Below are 17,351 nucleotides of genomic sequence, written 5' to 3'. Positions count from 1 at the left end.
CATAGCAGAGAGAGCTGAAGCTTATCTTTTCAAATATTTAGCACTGTAAGTCATGTTATATGATCCCAGAAAAATTTGTAATGTTTAGCGTTTGTTTATCAATCAGTAACTTCCCATGTGACTCCCGTGGTGCACCAGCAGCACGAAGGGCCCCTGTGACTTACGGTGGAAGCAGTCGCTGTGATAGCAATATGAGAGATGGATATGGAGGAGGTCCGGAAGGTTACTCCAGCAGGCAAAGTAATACTTATCCAAGGGGTCGAAAGCGTAGAAGACAGGAACAATGAGGGTTTCCACCCTCTGTGAATAGGGAGTACCTTGCTCCCCGTGACTCATACAGTAGCTCAGTTTGTGGGGCTTCCAGACGAGGTTATGCGGGAAGCCAATCTGAAAGAGAGGGCCGAAGCAGATATTAAAAATTAACACTCAGTCATGCACCAAATGTTCGTTACAAAGGAAAAGTTTAAGTTGTTTTCCTTAATTGATGCTTGAACACTACTAAAAGAAAAATGTTGGTTTGGGGGGAAGAGGCATATATTAACTTTTCCTCTAGGAAGTTTCAGACAAAGGGGAAACATGGAATTATTCAGAGGACTTTCATGTTGTTAATGTTAATTGAAAAGTAGAAGTCGTGTTTCAAATGTTCAAAATTTTCAGAGTAAAAAAATTTCGTGAAATATGTTTTGTTGATGATACTGCTGAGTTAAACAAGCATAAAACTTTTGTTTGGAGGGTGAATTGTGCTGTTTGCCTAAACTTTTCCTTTGTACGTGAATGTATTCAAAATTAAGCAATGTGTTATTTCTCCATCGCAAGCTGTGACTGTTTTCCAGTTAGGCTAAAGAAATTACATGTTCCTTTTTGAAAGCTTGTAAACATGTAAAAGGTTTGAGAAGTCTCCAAAAAGGCTGAGAAACAATGCTTGCATTATTAGTGAAAGTCGATGTGTCTTTATCCCTTTAAAGCCATAGTATAGATGAAAGGAAAATTGAGACAGGTGACTGTAAAGAGTTTAAGAAATCTTGAGGTTAAGTATCTATTTTCTGATCCATATTCAAGTGGCAGATGACCAACGTGGGAATAATGGTTATAAAACCAATTTTCCACTCAATGTAAATGGAACCAGTTAACTTTTCTGAGTATATATATCTTAGTGAAAGTTAGTACCCCTAGATTTTAAGACATTGGGAAACGTTTTAAGTAATACTGATTTTAACTTTATGTTGGTGTGCTTGATGTAACACAAAGGGTTTTGTAATATACTCATAAGTATAGAGTTATCTGGAGGGTTAAGGGTTTTTTGTCAGTGACTTCAGGCGACATTTAATGAGTAATGCTTACAATTTGGGAAGAAACTGGAGTGTAAAAACTTTAAGCCAAATTGGAATCTGCAAAACTAGTACAGAAATCTGCAATTTCCTTTTAAAGGAACAGCAAAAATGAAGTTCAGGGGAAGGAGAGTATTATTTGAGCCAAACTGAGGATTATAACTCAGGAGACAGACTCAGAAAGTTCTGAGGACTGTTCTACCTGTTAGAAGTCAAAGGCATGGTTACATTCATTTTGAAGAGAAAGGACAGTATATCACATCAAAGTGACATACAGATATTTTACATGAAGATCAGCAGGGATACGTAGTCTGGGTAAGCAGGTACAAAGTGAGCAGCAAGTCAGCATGATCCCAGTACAGAGCTGGGAAAGAACAGTATTCTTTTTAAGAAGTTACAGCCTAAGTGTCAGAGGAAGGTAAAATAATTGACCTTTATGATCAGGAAGGCAATCTGTCTTTGAGGAACTCTGGTTAATGTGTAATGCAGATATTAGGGAGGGAGGGAGGATGTCTCAATGACCACAGAATTTTATGTTTAATTTTTCTTGGCGGGCCTTAAAGTACTGCATTTCATAAAATCCTACGGGGCATGAAAGGTTTGCTTTTAGTATCTAACATATCAGATTGATGAGTCAAATCCTTAAAAGGAAGGATAAAGCAAACGAAGTTTCGAACCCAAAACTGAACCGATTACTTTTTCCTGAGTACCTGTTCATGAAAAACCCATAAAACTCTTAAGTGTTTAACAGTTGGGTGATCTTCAAAATACAGGGATACTGTGGGTTTGGTTCCAGAACAGTAAAGCAAGTCATGGTTTTTCTCAATTTCACGGCTTCTTATGTAACCCAGTCTTTGCTATTAACAGAAAACATGTATTTCTCCACTAGTTTTTAAGAGAAATGTGTTTGTTCCTTTCTTCCTCATGTGTAAAAATACTCATTGTGTTCCCAGTGAATTGAAGCTTCTTGCTCTTCATGCCAAGAGTTGGGCATGAGACAGGCGGTTAAGCAAGTAAAGTGAGGATTTATTTAAGCAAGAATATGCCCTCAGGGAGAGCAGGCAGTTAGGTGAGGAGCTGCTGCCCTGGGTTCCATTGGCAAGCCAGTTATGAGGGGCATACAAAGGAAGGGGTGGCATACTCATTGGGGAAGCAGGAGTTTGGGGGTCAAATTCCCTGTTTCTTTGCAGCTCCAGAAGGGATTTTTGTCCTTATTTAGCTTAATCAGAAGTGTCATGGCCTCACTGCATGGTGTGTGCTGCTTGTCTGCAAGGCTAATTTTATTGTAAGGAGAGCATAATGAGCAACAGGTTACATTTGGAAGTAGGAGATTCCTGTCTTTCCTCATCTCTCTTTGTCTGCCTTCAGGACACTTACCACCGAAAATGTGCAGTTTCCTGTCAGTCTGGAGGTTCCTGTTTTTCTTTGTTGGCCCATGGACCTCTGCTCTTTACCAGGTGCTTGATTTCCTGCCACCTGGCCCCTCTTCCATTACTCTGCTCATATCTAGCTACTCGCCTGCTGTAGCAATTACAGTAATCTTAACCTCACAGTCCTTTAATTGCATTGCAGTCACTGAAAAACATGCTTAACATCCAGATTTAATTTTGTTCATGAATGAGTGATATCCAAACCTCTATAAGATGATTTTCTCAGACACCATCTGAGATTTAATATCAATTGTTTTTCCTCTCGTGTTTCTTTCCTGTCAGGCAGAGGATTAAAATATTAAACAATCATTATTGAAATACTAACAATTCTTTGATTTCCTACTATATACTGAACTTGTCCCTTCCAGTAGACTTGCTTGGAAGCTGCCGGTTGGCCTACATATTAGGTAGAAACCATAAAACCCCTGAATTAGGGAACAGTTATAACTTTGCCTGATTTAAAGATCAGCTTTTGTATAATGCATACAGCTGTTTTCTATCTAGACTATGGAAAGTGTCCCAAGAAATACTAACTGATCACCATCAACTGATCAACTGGTGTTTACATGAACACATTTCATTGCATAGTTTTCTCAAGTGCTCAATAATGGTTAATATACGATTAAGACACTACCAATGCAAAGCATTAACACCACAGATCTGGGCTTCCCTAGTGGCCCAGTGGTTGAGAGTTCGGCTGCCGATGCAGGGGACACGGGTTCGTGCCCCGGTCCGGGAGGATCCCACATGCCGCGGAGCGGTTGGGCCCGTGAGCCATGGCCGCTGAGACTGGCTTCTGGAGCCTGTGGTTTGCAATGGGAGGGGCCACAACAGTCAGAGGCCGGCATACCGCAAAAAAAAAAAAAACCAAAAACCAAAACAGTTTCATGATTTGGACCAGTCTCTAAAAAAGGCAGGATTACAAATTAACCTCAGGCTCCCACTTAATATAAAAGTAATGACAATATTTTCACACTTTTGTTTTGAACCCTGAATTATGTTTTTGGCGTTGTGCTCAATGTGCTCAGTACATCATTTAACCTCACAATAACCCTATCTGATAATTCTTTATCATCTTGTTTTCGTAGACTGGGTAAATTTAAGAGTTTAGGTAGCTTACCCAGTTTCATATAACTACTAAATTTTGAAGTTTAGATTATTTTCTGTCTGCCTGACTTCGTATCATATTAAATCACTATACACATTATATCTTCTAGACATTCATATTTCTGTTTCAGATTATTCTAACAGTTCCACTAAAAAAATTAAGTAAGTAGCATATCTGCATAGCAAGCAAAATGCTTCATGATCTGGTCCTCCCCATTTTACATCTATCAAGAAATCCCTGAACTCTCCCTACTGATTACCTGGAGCTTCACGTTATTAGCCCAAAATGCGTTTTCCTTTTTTTTTTTTTTTTTACGGTACGCGGGCATCTCACCGTTGTGGCCTCTCCCGTTGTGGAGCACAAGCTTCAGACGCGCAGGCTCAGCGGCCATGGCTCAGGGGCCCAGCAGCTCAGGGGCATATGGGATCCTCCCGGACCGGGGCACGAACCCGTGTCCCCTGCATGGGCAGGCGGACACTCAACCACTGCGCCACCTGGGAAGCCCTTCTCCTTTATATTGATTAAGTTAAAGCAACTGGGAAAAGTATGCAGTAAAAAGTAGAGAACACATTCTGCTGTTGCAGTTTTCTTTAGAGTTTCTCCCGCGAGTTCTCCCGCGAGTTTCTCTGTTCACCCCTCCCCTACCTCCACATCTTCCATCTTCCCTACCTCCCCTGCGGCTCATCCCTTCCCCCACCTACCGCTACATCTGGTTCCTTAGCCTCTTTCTAGAAGTAGAGCGCTTGCTCTCGAGCCTTAGTTTAGTTAACGGTCGTCTGAAGAGACGCGGAAGGAGGACTTCTGAAGAGGAGGACAAAATAAGGTAAGAAATTCGGCATTTTAGGGAGGAGAGAATAATTTATACCTCAGGAGAAAGAGTTGAGACCTATATGTTCTCCTGTTACCAGAGAAAGCATGGTAATTCAGATGTTGATTTTTCTCTCAGGCTTTTTCTGTAAGAGATAAGAGCCGAGTAAGTGGTGTTTGTATAACTATGTCTGAATAGACAGTGTCTGGAGAAGTCTATCAGTTGTTCTTGAACAGTACGTTTACTGTTTGTTCTCCTGGAGAATCAGTTGCCAAGGCAGCGATGAAAAGCCAGTGAAGTTCCTGGAGTTGGTCCGTGAATTGCGAAGTTGGGGGTGGGGGTGGAGCTAGGTTTGAAATGCTGCGGGAGGGAATATTGAGTAGATAACTTAAGTGTGATTAGCGGCGTACCCTCTTTGCTGTTTACTCTCACATGCGGGTAGTGGAGCGTATGCCGGGCGCCAGTTTGTTCCGCTTGCGCTTTTGTTTTTTGCGGTATGCGGGCCTCTCACTGCTGTGGCCCCTCCCACCGCGGAGCACGGGCTCGGTACCCAGAGGCTCCAGACGCGCAGGCCCAGCGGCCATGGCTCACGGGCCCATCCGCTCCGCGGCTGGTGGGCTCCTCCCGGAGCGGTGCCGAACCCGTGTCCCCTGGGTAGGCAGGCGGACTGTCAACCACTGCGCCACCAGGGAAGCCCTCTCGTGCAGTATTTCTTTTTTCTTTTTTGTTTCCTCGGGGTTTCTTTGTGAAAGCAGAGGTACTGAGCAATACAAGCAAGATAGCTGTTTTAACTTAAATGATTTAAAACTTGTAATTTTAGTTATCAAATGTCAAAATGTTGATTCACTTGACAAAAAGCGTCTGATTTAATTTGGCATATAAAGAATGGTACTCTCTTTTGACCAGTGTTTCTTAAAGTCTCTCGATCTAAGTAAACACAGTTTGCATTTTCCTCAATAAAGGAAGTAACTCCCTCCTTTGCTTTTATGACTTACCACTTTTAAAGTTTGTGGGAAAACATTATTTTAAACATTATTTGATGCATAGACAAGAAAAATGTGAGTAGATGTGAAAAATTTAAAAATATGTTTAAGGTATATTCTGCACAGTTCATAAAACATATTAACTGTTAGATGTGTAGAATCCAGGACCATTTATTATTGCTTATTTTTTTTGTTGTGTTTTGGAAAAGAAGCCTTGAACCCTGCAGGTAAACTAATTTACAGTTGCCTTCTAATCTAGTTTTTACATACAGGTTTTTGTAAGATATCTATAAAGAATGGAGCATTTGTTACGCCAGTGCTTGTTTTGCTTTGTGTTACAAGTTTCCTCTCTTTTAAGTAAGAAACGGCAAATATTTTCACTGATATAGGGTACTTCAGTTGAGTTATAAACAGGTGTAATAGTTTTTGCTTATAATTTATTTTTTGCTATATGTATAAAGATATATTTTTAATTACTTACAGAAAAATGGCGGAAGCAGACCAGGCTGGGAAACTGTTCATAGGAGGCCTCCATGCTGACACCAATGAAAATTCTCTTGAAGTGGTATTTGGGAAATATGGTCACATTATGGAAGGTAATTTTTAGAACCTATATATATACATATATATATATATATATATGTATATATATATATGTTCGAGGCAAATGTGTATTAAACACACACCATTGAACAGCTAAGTTAAAGTGCTTTTTCTATTTGTAACACACGAGCAGTTTTTTTTAAAGTTTCTGTTTTTTATTAGGAAAGCACTGGGCAATGAGGGAAATTGTACAACTTAGGGGCTCCTACTACTGAGAAGGGAAAAAAGCAGCGTTTCTTTCTTCACCCCAGCCACGCTTTGCAGCATGCTGGGTTTTACTTACCTGACCAGGGATCAAGCCCACGCACAGTGGCATGCGGCATGTGGATCTTAGTTGCCTGACGAGGGATCAGACCCGTGTCCCCTTCATTGGGAACGTGGAGTCTTATCCACTGGACCACCAGGGAAGTCCCAGGGCTTTTTAAACATACTGGGGTCATAGGACATGAAATGGGATGAGATATGCTAGCTGTAGAATGGTTGAAATTATTGACTCTCTTTTTAAACTACTAGAAATGATATAAAATGGAAAGGGTTTTTTTGCTTTATTTGTTTTTGGTGTTTGTTTTGTTTTTAAGTAACTTCCGGGAGGCTGTTACTGCACTGTGTCCATAACATGAAATTAAGGAGGCCTTATGAGAAAGTGTCAAAGGATGGATTATTTTGAAAATATGAAACGTTCAATTTTATGTGAAATTTAAATTAAAAATATTTATGTATATTACAGTTATGTTGATGAAGGATCAGAAAAAAAAACAAGTCTAGAGGCTTTGCTTTTATTACTTTTGAGAATCCTGCAGATGCAAAGGATGCTGTCCAAGATATGAATGGAAAAGTAAGAGACTTTAATAATATTTTGTGTTCTCCATTTATTACTATTTCAAGATTTTTTTTTCTAATTTTTTAAAGTAACATGATGCCCTATAAGCCTTCACTCTCCATTTTGTCACGTACGTATTGGATTGTCCGGTTGGAAGGAGATTGACATTAACATGAGCTTTAACAATATATTTTAAACCTGTTTTAGCATTCAAATGTAAAAGTAAATGAGTTTTAGCCTGTAGAGCTCTCCCCAATATCCCGTACTGTCATTTTGAAGTCTCGACTTTTTTGTACTTCAGAGTCACTCTTCCTTGTGTCACTGTTACAAATAATCATTTGTCCCTTACAACTGTACTTTTAATTGCATCTTTGCTCAAAGAATTCTTTTATGTTGTAGGTAATATTTTTCCCATTTTATATGGCAGGTACTATCTTTTTATATTCATCATCCTGTGAATTGTTGATTGTTAAAAGTACTTCCAGTGCATCTCAGTTCTCATAGTGTGGAACACATACATTAATTCCCTTTGTCCTATAGCTTGGTTTCTGGTATGCTGCAGGCACTTGGCACATGTTGACCCTTTTACTTTACTTTCATATTTTAAGGTATGGTAGTACCTAAAAGTTGATCTTGACTCATGATTTTATTTTGGGTGCAGAGGTAAATTTGTGTCATGAAGGATAGTAGACCCCCATTATTTGTTTGTTTTCAAGCACAAGAACGTGTAGTCCGTGTAGACATTATTCTTCAATTCTTTATTCAACAGATATTTTATTGCCAGGCATTGCTTTAGCAATTGATTAATGGTTGTGGGTAATACAAAATGCCTATTTTCTTGGACACTTGGGATGAGAAACGTACAAGTAAAAATAAATACAATTTCATATGAAAAATATTAAGGAACATAAAGTAGGTAATTTCATTAGAGCTTAAGGGGACTGGTTTTCTATACATATAGGTCTAAGAATGTTAAATCCTGAATGTTGGAAGGGAGGCAGCCATTCATAAGTCTGTGGGAAATATTTTGGACCCAGAAACAGAAAAGGAGGCCCTAACGTGGGAGCACATGGCTGTTGAGGCTGTTTGTATTGGGCCAGGGCCCATCCATATCCACCAGACGTCTTAGTAGGAATTCAGCATTTAAATTTGTTTTCCAAGGATAACATGAAACAGCTAGAGTGTTTTACTGAGAGCAATTATATGATGATTTGAATTATGTTTTCAAAAATCACACTGGCATCTATAGAAGGTTAATGTAGGAAGTTGTTGGAAGATTAAGAAGTGTAAGCATTTCTGAAACATAAGAATATGAAGTACCACTATAAGAAGTGACTCTTGGGGGACATGTTCAAACAATTGAATAAGGCAAGAAATGTTAAGGACCAAATAAGTGCTCTATTTAAAAAAAAAAATCAAGGAAATTATTAGAAGTAAATAGAGAAGAACAATCATGTTGGAAAATTTTCTTTCCCTTAATATTTAAGAAATGCTAAAAACAATTAAAGTAGGAATAACCATTTTGAATAAATAACTGAATCATTTTATTTTTTAAATGACACGTATACTTTTATATACCCTTGGGACACTGAAAACTTTGAATGGTAGAAGTAGAGAAAGGAAGTGAGTTTAGTTCTCCATTATAGAAAAGAAAAGGGTAAATTCTCTCATGATAAGTGAGAGGTATTAATCTTCTTTTAATACCAGAGGACATTTCAGGGAGCTCTAATTGCCAATACGTACACTTTGTGTTGGATGACTTAATGAAAGGCAGTTAGTCATTAAGTCTCATTTATCTGGCATGGTGAAGGACACAATCATTTCAGAAGAAAATGTTTGCTTTGGGGAAAAAAGACTGATCTTGGACTAGTGCAGTGGTAAATAAATTTGATGTGATGTTATTAATGTTATACTTAATCTGTTTAGTCTTTGCATGGAAAGGCAATTAAAGTAGAGCAAGCCAACCAACGATCTTTGGAAAGCGGTGGTACACAGAGACCACAACCTCCTGCAAGAAACAGGGGCCATCTGAGAAATCCGAGACATGGAAGAGGAAGAAATCGAAGAGGAGGAAATAGAAGAGGAGGAAATGGAAGAGGAGGAAGCGGGAGCGCAAGAGAGCATCCCTCACCTGGAGGACACCTGGGTAATGTTTTGAAATACAAGGCTGCAACCAGAGGACCGAAAAATAGTAGGTTTAACTGTATAGAAACCTCTCAGTTTTTATTCCATCCTTTATGAGCAAAGTAGTGTGTAAGAACTATCAGATGATGACTCACATTGATAGTCAGAAGTATTTCTAAGTGGTGAAGAATTATTGTAGTTATAAAATGACTTAACTAGGTAATGTGCAAAACGTTAATCACCTTACAGGGGAATAGCATAAATTTTAAACTAAATTCAGTCTCTTTTACCATTATTACTAATTGCCTCTTTTCTTCGAGAATTTTTCTACCGAGTTTCCTACTGTTGATCATACATTAGAATTTTTCACTTTAGGACCGATAACTTGATATGAGTTTAAATCAATGATTCATTCATAATCTCTTAAAAATACATTGGTTAATTTTATTCTGAGAGTAGCCTTATTGCATCATAAAAATACTAGAGAATCTTGAAAACTCCACAACAGAAAATAAAAGTCACTCAGAATATCCACAATTCAGGGCGAAACACTTCATATTTTAGGTTTCACCTTGCAGTATTTGTCTTAAGTATATGTGTTCAGACATCTAAGCAAATCTCCATTGTCATTTTGATATGAGGCTTTTCTACCTGGGTCTGTGGTTTGCATTTGGGAAAATACCTTAGGGAAATAAATAGAGCTTTAGATTCTAAAAGGTGTCTTTGACCCAGGAAAAGAGTAAAAAGCTCTGCTTCAGAAATACGTATGTTTTCTTTGTGTGTGTATTAGAGGAGGAAGTCGTTGAAAATGCCTTTTTTTGGATTTTTTTCAGAGAAGTTTTCTACTTAGTAAGAAAAGGAGGAAAAGCACTTTGCATTTCAAAAACTTCCATATATTTAACAACCTCTGCTTCATCTATTAACCAGAACCAGTCTTCAGAAATAAAACGTTTAGTTTCTTTTTGTGCTAATTCCATGTGTGAATTTTAGGAAATGTTTTTTGAAAGTTCAGTTAGAGGGTGTGCCCATTTTAAGATAACACAGTTTTGTTCTTTTCCCACTATCTTGAGCTTGAGAAAAGTTGACCAGTTCATATTCTGCCATGTGTAAGAGTACTCATTTTTTCTTGCCTGTGGCACTACCGGGGAATTGGAATACATCTAAACACCTTTCTGGTTCGAAAGGTAACACATCAGTTTTCAGTATTTAGTGTGCATTTCTTAAATACTATTAAAATTGAACAGAACATAGCCCTTTTGACTGAGAAATGAACATTAAGAGTTGATCTGTGAATAACACAGGCCTGAACTGTTGATCAACTTACAAGCAGATTTTGTTTTTCAATAAATACATATAAGATCACTACGTGATCCAAGGTTGGTTGAATCCATGGATGCAGAACTAGGGATACTGGACCAAGTGTAAAGTTATAAGCAGATATTCTCCGGCAAAGGGAGTTATTTGTATGTATGTACTTAACTTTTAGGTAATGCATTTTTTATTCATCCTTTTTATTTTTAATGCTTTGATTTATACCTAGGATGTTGTGTTTTTCAAAAGCTTCCTTGACACCAGAATTATATAACTAATAACTTACCATCTTCCTCCTAAAATGATGAAAAATTCAGTTTTACATTTAATTTATCCAGGTTTTTCTGTACTCTCTCTCTTCTCCCCAGAGCACTTTCATACCAGTGGTTCTTCAGTTTTGTTCCTACGTTTCCCAAACTGACTTTTACGGTAAGTCTTTGAACTCTACTGACTTCTGTGTCATATGAGGAAACAATCATATTGGTTTAGACAGATAGGAAAGCTGAAGACTGGAGTAATTGTTTAGTGAAAATTTATAACAATAAGTGAAACTTGCCCAATGAAAAAATGTTGATTCTGCTTAACTAAAAAGATTTCATTTAAACACAGGTCGTGGTGGACACACTCCTAGTCCCAAGGCGAGTTCTTCCAGGGGAGCCTTTCCAGTTAAAAGAGGACCATGTTCCAGAAGTGGAGGTCCTCCTCCTAAGAGATGTTGCCAAGGGCGAAGCAGTAGGGGGGTGGGAAGACAAGGTAAATGCTATATAATGCAGAGACAGTTGTTTCTAATTAATGAGAGGGAGCTATTTTAAACAGAATGTTTAAGCAAAATGGAAAGTGAGAAGTATATGGACATGTTAACCAATCACTAATTTATTGATTGATTTGTGGTTGGGAAATAACTTGTCAGTTTTTGATTATAGATGTAGTAGGTGATTAGCACTGCAGTGGGGAAAACATTGCTTGTAAGTCCATGTTGGCTATAGAATTCCTCTTAATTTAAGTTGCTGCTAACACTTTTTGGTTAGTAGGCTTCTTTATCACATAGTTTCAATATCAGAATTTTCATGGAAACTATGTCCTGTGAGAGAACGTTCTGGTCTGTAGACTAGTTTAGCTATGTATATTGGCTAGCTGGTTTTATTAATTATTATAAACAATAATTGAAACTTGCCATATGAACTGTAGTTTGTGCTCTTAACTTTTCTAGCACTGTTTTCTGATCCGTAATATGGTAGAGACTTGAAACAGCCATTATCAAATTGCCCTTTTACGTGTAGAATATGAATGAAGCCAAATGTAGCACGATATTGACTTCAAAACACAACAGAAGCTAAGAAGCCTACCCTTTCCATTAGTAGATGGTTAGCCTAGTGAACAAACAAGAGAAGAGAACAAACAAGGTCCTAGTGACCTCCAGGAATGAGGAATAAGAATTAACACAGGAAGAGAACGTTATTTATGGGAGATAGTTTCATATTTTGGGAGCGGTACAGTGTTTTTCAAATGAGCCCTTTATTGCTAATAAACAAGAGAAGTCACTATTGCTATCCTCATACAAGGTCCATAATTAAGGTTGTACACTTAAAGGAGAGAGCCGACCACTTGGTGGTTGAATATGTGACAGTAGTTACCAAAAATCAATGTTTTGCTCAAAGTCTGAGAAGTGTTCCCTACTGCTGGTAATCTAAAGGTTATGCCAACTGTATGGGGAACGGGAGATGTCAGAAAATACAATGTTCAGTGGTACCATTGAAAGGGAAACGAAAATGTGCGTAAATGGAATTTTAGAAGGGGTAGTTTTTTTAAATGATTTTGGAGAGTGGAAGGCTATCAGACTTTGGGATTTTTCTTTGAAACATTACTGTCAATTCTGAGATACTTACATAAGCATTTTTAAATTAAAGGTTCAGGATCACATGGAAGAGAAAATTGTGGAGGTCCTCCTCGTAGAGAGCCAGTCTCTTTTCGGAGAGTTGGCTATATGTCACAGAGATGGTGGTTATGCTACTAAAGATAGGTAATAGGAAGCACAGTATATGAATTAAGTCATGGTTCGTTTTGTTGTTCTTGTTGAAATTTACCTAACACAAAATTGAACATTTAAAAGTGAACAGTTCAGTAACATTTAGCACACTTAACAGTGTTATGCAACCACCAGCTCTGTTCAGTTCCAAAACATTTCATTACCCCAGAATAAAATTAATCAGCAGTCACACCCAATTTCTCCCCCCTTGTCCCCGGTAGGTACCCACCTGTGTCCTTATCTATGAATGTATCTACTCCTGAATATATCATACTAATGGAAGCAAACAATATGTGACCTTTATTATCCAGCTTTCCCTTAGCATAAATATTTTCAAGGATCATTCATGCTGTAGCGTGAATCAGTACTTCAGACCTTCTTTTTTTTGGCTGACTAAATATTCCATTATATGTGTGGTTAACATGGTTTGTTTATCCATCTGTGTGAGTTATTCCCATCATGGTGCTGTCATGAATACTCCTGTACAAGCATTTGGGTACCTGTTTTCAATTCTTTTTGAGTGTATGTATACTTAAGGAGTGGAATTCCTGGGACATAGAGGAATTCTTTACATTTTTTAAGAAACTGCTAATCTTTGCCACAGAGCCTGTACTATTTTCCATTTCTGCCATGCACATATACTTGGTTTGTTTCTCTGCATCTGCACCAACACTTGATATATTCTATGGGTCTATTTTTCATTATAGCCAGTGTGATACGTGCAAAGTAGATATTTCATTTTGGGTTTGAATTTCATTTCCCTAATAAATATGTTGAGCAGGTTTTCATGTCCTTGTTGCTCATTGTATATCTCCTTTAAACAAAAGTATATTCAAGTCCTTTGCCCATTTAAAAGTTTTTGTCTTTTTGCTGTCTTGAGTTCTTAAATATTCTGGATATGATAAGTTGCATTTAAAATTGTAGCTGCTTTATTTCAGTTATTCAAGGAGAGATTATCCACACTCCTGAGCCAGCAAGGATTATACTCCACCACGTAGACGCTATGCACACAGTTATTACGGACATTCAAATTCTCGGAATGATCATCCCTCCAGAGGACATAGGTAGTATAAAATGTTGTGTTTATATCAAATAAAAACCTTCGTTTCAATTATGTTATTGTGACACATAATTTAAATTGATGACATAATTTATGACATTCTTTTCAATTCAGTGACCGTGATGGCTATGGTGGAAATCGTGATAGAGATTATTCTGAATATTGAAGTGGAAGCTTTTACAGGGATTCATATGGGAGTTACGGTAAGAGTCCAGTTACAACTTGTAAATCATAGAATTAGACTTAACCAGATCGTTGTTTACTCTACTTTTACTTCAGTTCCTCAAAGGTAAAAGTATGTTTAGCATGTCCTTTTAGATAAGTTAAAGACCTTTGAATGGTTTTGTTAATAGCTCACTTAAAATAAAAGGCTATGAAGGGTAAATGGGCAGTCTCATCTTTTTTTCTCATTACAGAAAACCAATTTTAACATTATTATGATTTTTTATTTTTATTTTGTGTGCGGGACACGGGCCTCTCACCATCGTGGCCCCTCCCGTTGCGGAGCACAGGCTCCTGACGCGGAGTCCCAGAGGCCATGCATGGACCACGGTCCCAACCGCTCCCCGGCATGTGGGATCCTCCTGGACCGGGGCACGAACCCGTGTCCCCTGCATCGGCAGTCGGACTGTCAACCACTGCGCCACCAGGGAAGCCCCACTCAATCTTGTTAAAAGTTGCCACTCGACTGATTATTTAAAAATGCTAAAATAGGGGCTTTTACTTTCAAAGAAACTACTTAGGCTGAAAAATATTGCTCGCTCTTTTAAAGAAATGTAGAAGCCCTTCACCGTTGCTACCTAGTTTATATTTTCATAGCAGAGAGAGCTGAAGCTTATCTTTTCAAATATTTAGCACTGTAAGTCATGTTATATGATCCCAGAAAAATTTGTAATGTTTAGCGTTTGTTTATCAATCAGTAACTTCCCATGTGACTCCCGTGGTGCACCAGCAGCACGAAGGGCCCCTGTGACTTACGGTGGAAGCAGTCGCTGTGATAGCAATATGAGAGATGGATATGGAGGAGGTCCGGAAGGTTACTCCAGCAGGCAAAGTAATACTTATCCAAGGGGTCGAAAGCGTAGAAGACAGGAACAATGAGGGTTTCCACCCTCTGTGAATAGGGAGTACCTTGCTCCCCGTGACTCATACAGTAGCTCAGTTTGTGGGGCTTCCAGACGAGGTTATGCGGGAAGCCAATCTGAAAGAGAGGGCCGAAGCAGATATTAAAAATTAACACTCAGTCATGCACCAAATGTTCGTTACAAAGGAAAAGTTTAAGTTGTTTTCCTTAATTGATGCTTGAACACTACTAAAAGAAAAATGTTGGTTTGGGGGGAAGAGGCATATATTAACTTTTCCTCTAGGAAGTTTCAGACAAAGGGGAAACATGGAATTATTCAGAGGACTTTCATGTTGTTAATGTTAATTGAAAAGTAGAAGTCGTGTTTCAAATGTTCAAAATTTTCAGAGTAAAAAAATTTCGTGAAATATGTTTTGTTGATGATACTGCTGAGTTAAACAAGCATAAAACTTTTGTTTGGAGGGTGAATTGTGCTGTTTGCCTAAACTTTTCCTTTGTACGTGAATGTATTCAAAATTAAGCAATGTGTTATTTCTCCATCGCAAGCTGTGACTGTTTTCCAGTTAGGCTAAAGAAATTACATGTTCCTTTTTGAAAGCTTGTAAACATGTAAAAGGTTTGAGAAGTCTCCAAAAAGGCTGAGAAACAATGCTTGCATTATTAGTGAAAGTCGATGTGTCTTTATCCCTTTAAAGCCATAGTATAGATGAAAGGAAAATTGAGACAGGTGACTGTAAAGAGTTTAAGAAATCTTGAGGTTAAGTATCTATTTTCTGATCCATATTCAAGTGGCAGATGACCAACGTGGGAATAATGGTTATAAAACCAATTTTCCACTCAATGTAAATGGAACCAGTTAACTTTTCTGAGTATATATATCTTAGTGAAAGTTAGTACCCCTAGATTTTAAGACATTGGGAAACGTTTTAAGTAATACTGATTTTAACTTTATGTTGGTGTGCTTGATGTAACACAAAGGGTTTTGTAATATACTCATAAGTATAGAGTTATCTGGAGGGTTAAGGGTTTTTTGTCAGTGACTTCAGGCGACATTTAATGAGTAATGCTTACAATTTGGGAAGAAACTGGAGTGTAAAAACTTTAAGCCAAATTGGAATCTGCAAAACTAGTACAGAAATCTGCAATTTCCTTTTAAAGGAACAGCAAAAATGAAGTTCAGGGGAAGGAGAGTATTATTTGAGCCAAACTGAGGATTATAACTCAGGAGACAGACTCAGAAAGTTCTGAGGACTGTTCTACCTGTTAGAAGTCAAAGGCATGGTTACATTCATTTTGAAGAGAAAGGACAGTATATCACATCAAAGTGACATACAGATATTTTACATGAAGATCAGCAGGGATACGTAGTCTGGGTAAGCAGGTACAAAGTGAGCAGCAAGTCAGCATGATCCCAGTACAGAGCTGGGAAAGAACAGTATTCTTTTTAAGAAGTTACAGCCTAAGTGTCAGAGGAAGGTAAAATAATTGACCTTTATGATCAGGAAGGCAATCTGTCTTTGAGGAACTCTGGTTAATGTGTAATGCAGATATTAGGGAGGGAGGGAGGATGTCTCAATGACCACAGAATTTTATGTTTAATTTTTCTTGGCGGGCCTTAAAGTACTGCATTTCATAAAATCCTACGGGGCATGAAAGGTTTGCTTTTAGTATCTAACATATCAGATTGATGAGTCAAATCCTTAAAAGGAAGGATAAAGCAAACGAAGTTTCGAACCCAAAACTGAACCGATTACTTTTTCCTGAGTACCTGTTCATGAAAAACCCATAAAACTCTTAAGTGTTTAACAGTTGGGTGATCTTCAAAATACAGGGATACTGTGGGTTTGGTTCCAGAACAGTAAAGCAAGTCATGGTTTTTCTCAATTTCACGGCTTCTTATGTAACCCAGTCTTTGCTATTAACAGAAAACATGTATTTCTCCACTAGTTTTTAAGAGAAATGTGTTTGTTCCTTTCTTCCTCATGTGTAAAAATACTCATTGTGTTCCCAGTGAATTGAAGCTTCTTGCTCTTCATGCCAAGAGTTGGGCATGAGACAGGCGGTTAAGCAAGTAAAGTGAGGATTTATTTAAGCAAGAATATGCCCTCAGGGAGAGCAGGCAGTTAGGTGAGGAGCTGCTGCCCTGGGTTCCATTGGCAAGCCAGTTATGAGGGGCATACAAAGGAAGGGGTGGCATACTCATTGGGGAAGCAGGAGTTTGGGGGTCAAATTCCCTGTTTCTTTGCAGCTCCAGAAGGGATTTTTGTCCTTATTTAGCTTAATCAGAAGTGTCATGGCCTCACTGCATGGTGTGTGCTGCTTGTCTGCAAGGCTAATTTTATTGTAAGGAGAGCATAATGAGCAACAGGTTACATTTGGAAGTAGGAGATTCCTGTCTTTCCTCATCTCTCTTTGTCTGCCTTCAGGACACTTACCACCGAAAATGTGCAGTTTCCTGTCAGTCTGGAGGTTCCTGTTTTTCTTTGTTGGCCCATGGACCTCTGCTCTTTACCAGGTGCTTGATTTCCTGCCACCTGGCCCCTCTTCCATTACTCTGCTCATATCTAGCTACTCGCCTGCTGTAGCAATTACAGTAATCTTAACCTCACAGTCCTTTAATTGCATTGCAGTCACTGAAAAACATGCTTAACATCCAGATTTAATTT

Source organism: Mesoplodon bidens (assembly GCF_964165515.1).
Source record: "Mesoplodon bidens genome assembly, contig: HAP1_SCAFFOLD_455, whole genome shotgun sequence".
In the NCBI taxonomy this organism is placed as follows: domain Eukaryota; kingdom Metazoa; phylum Chordata; class Mammalia; order Artiodactyla; family Ziphiidae; genus Mesoplodon; species Mesoplodon bidens.
Note: the sequence above shows the minus strand (reverse complement) of the source record.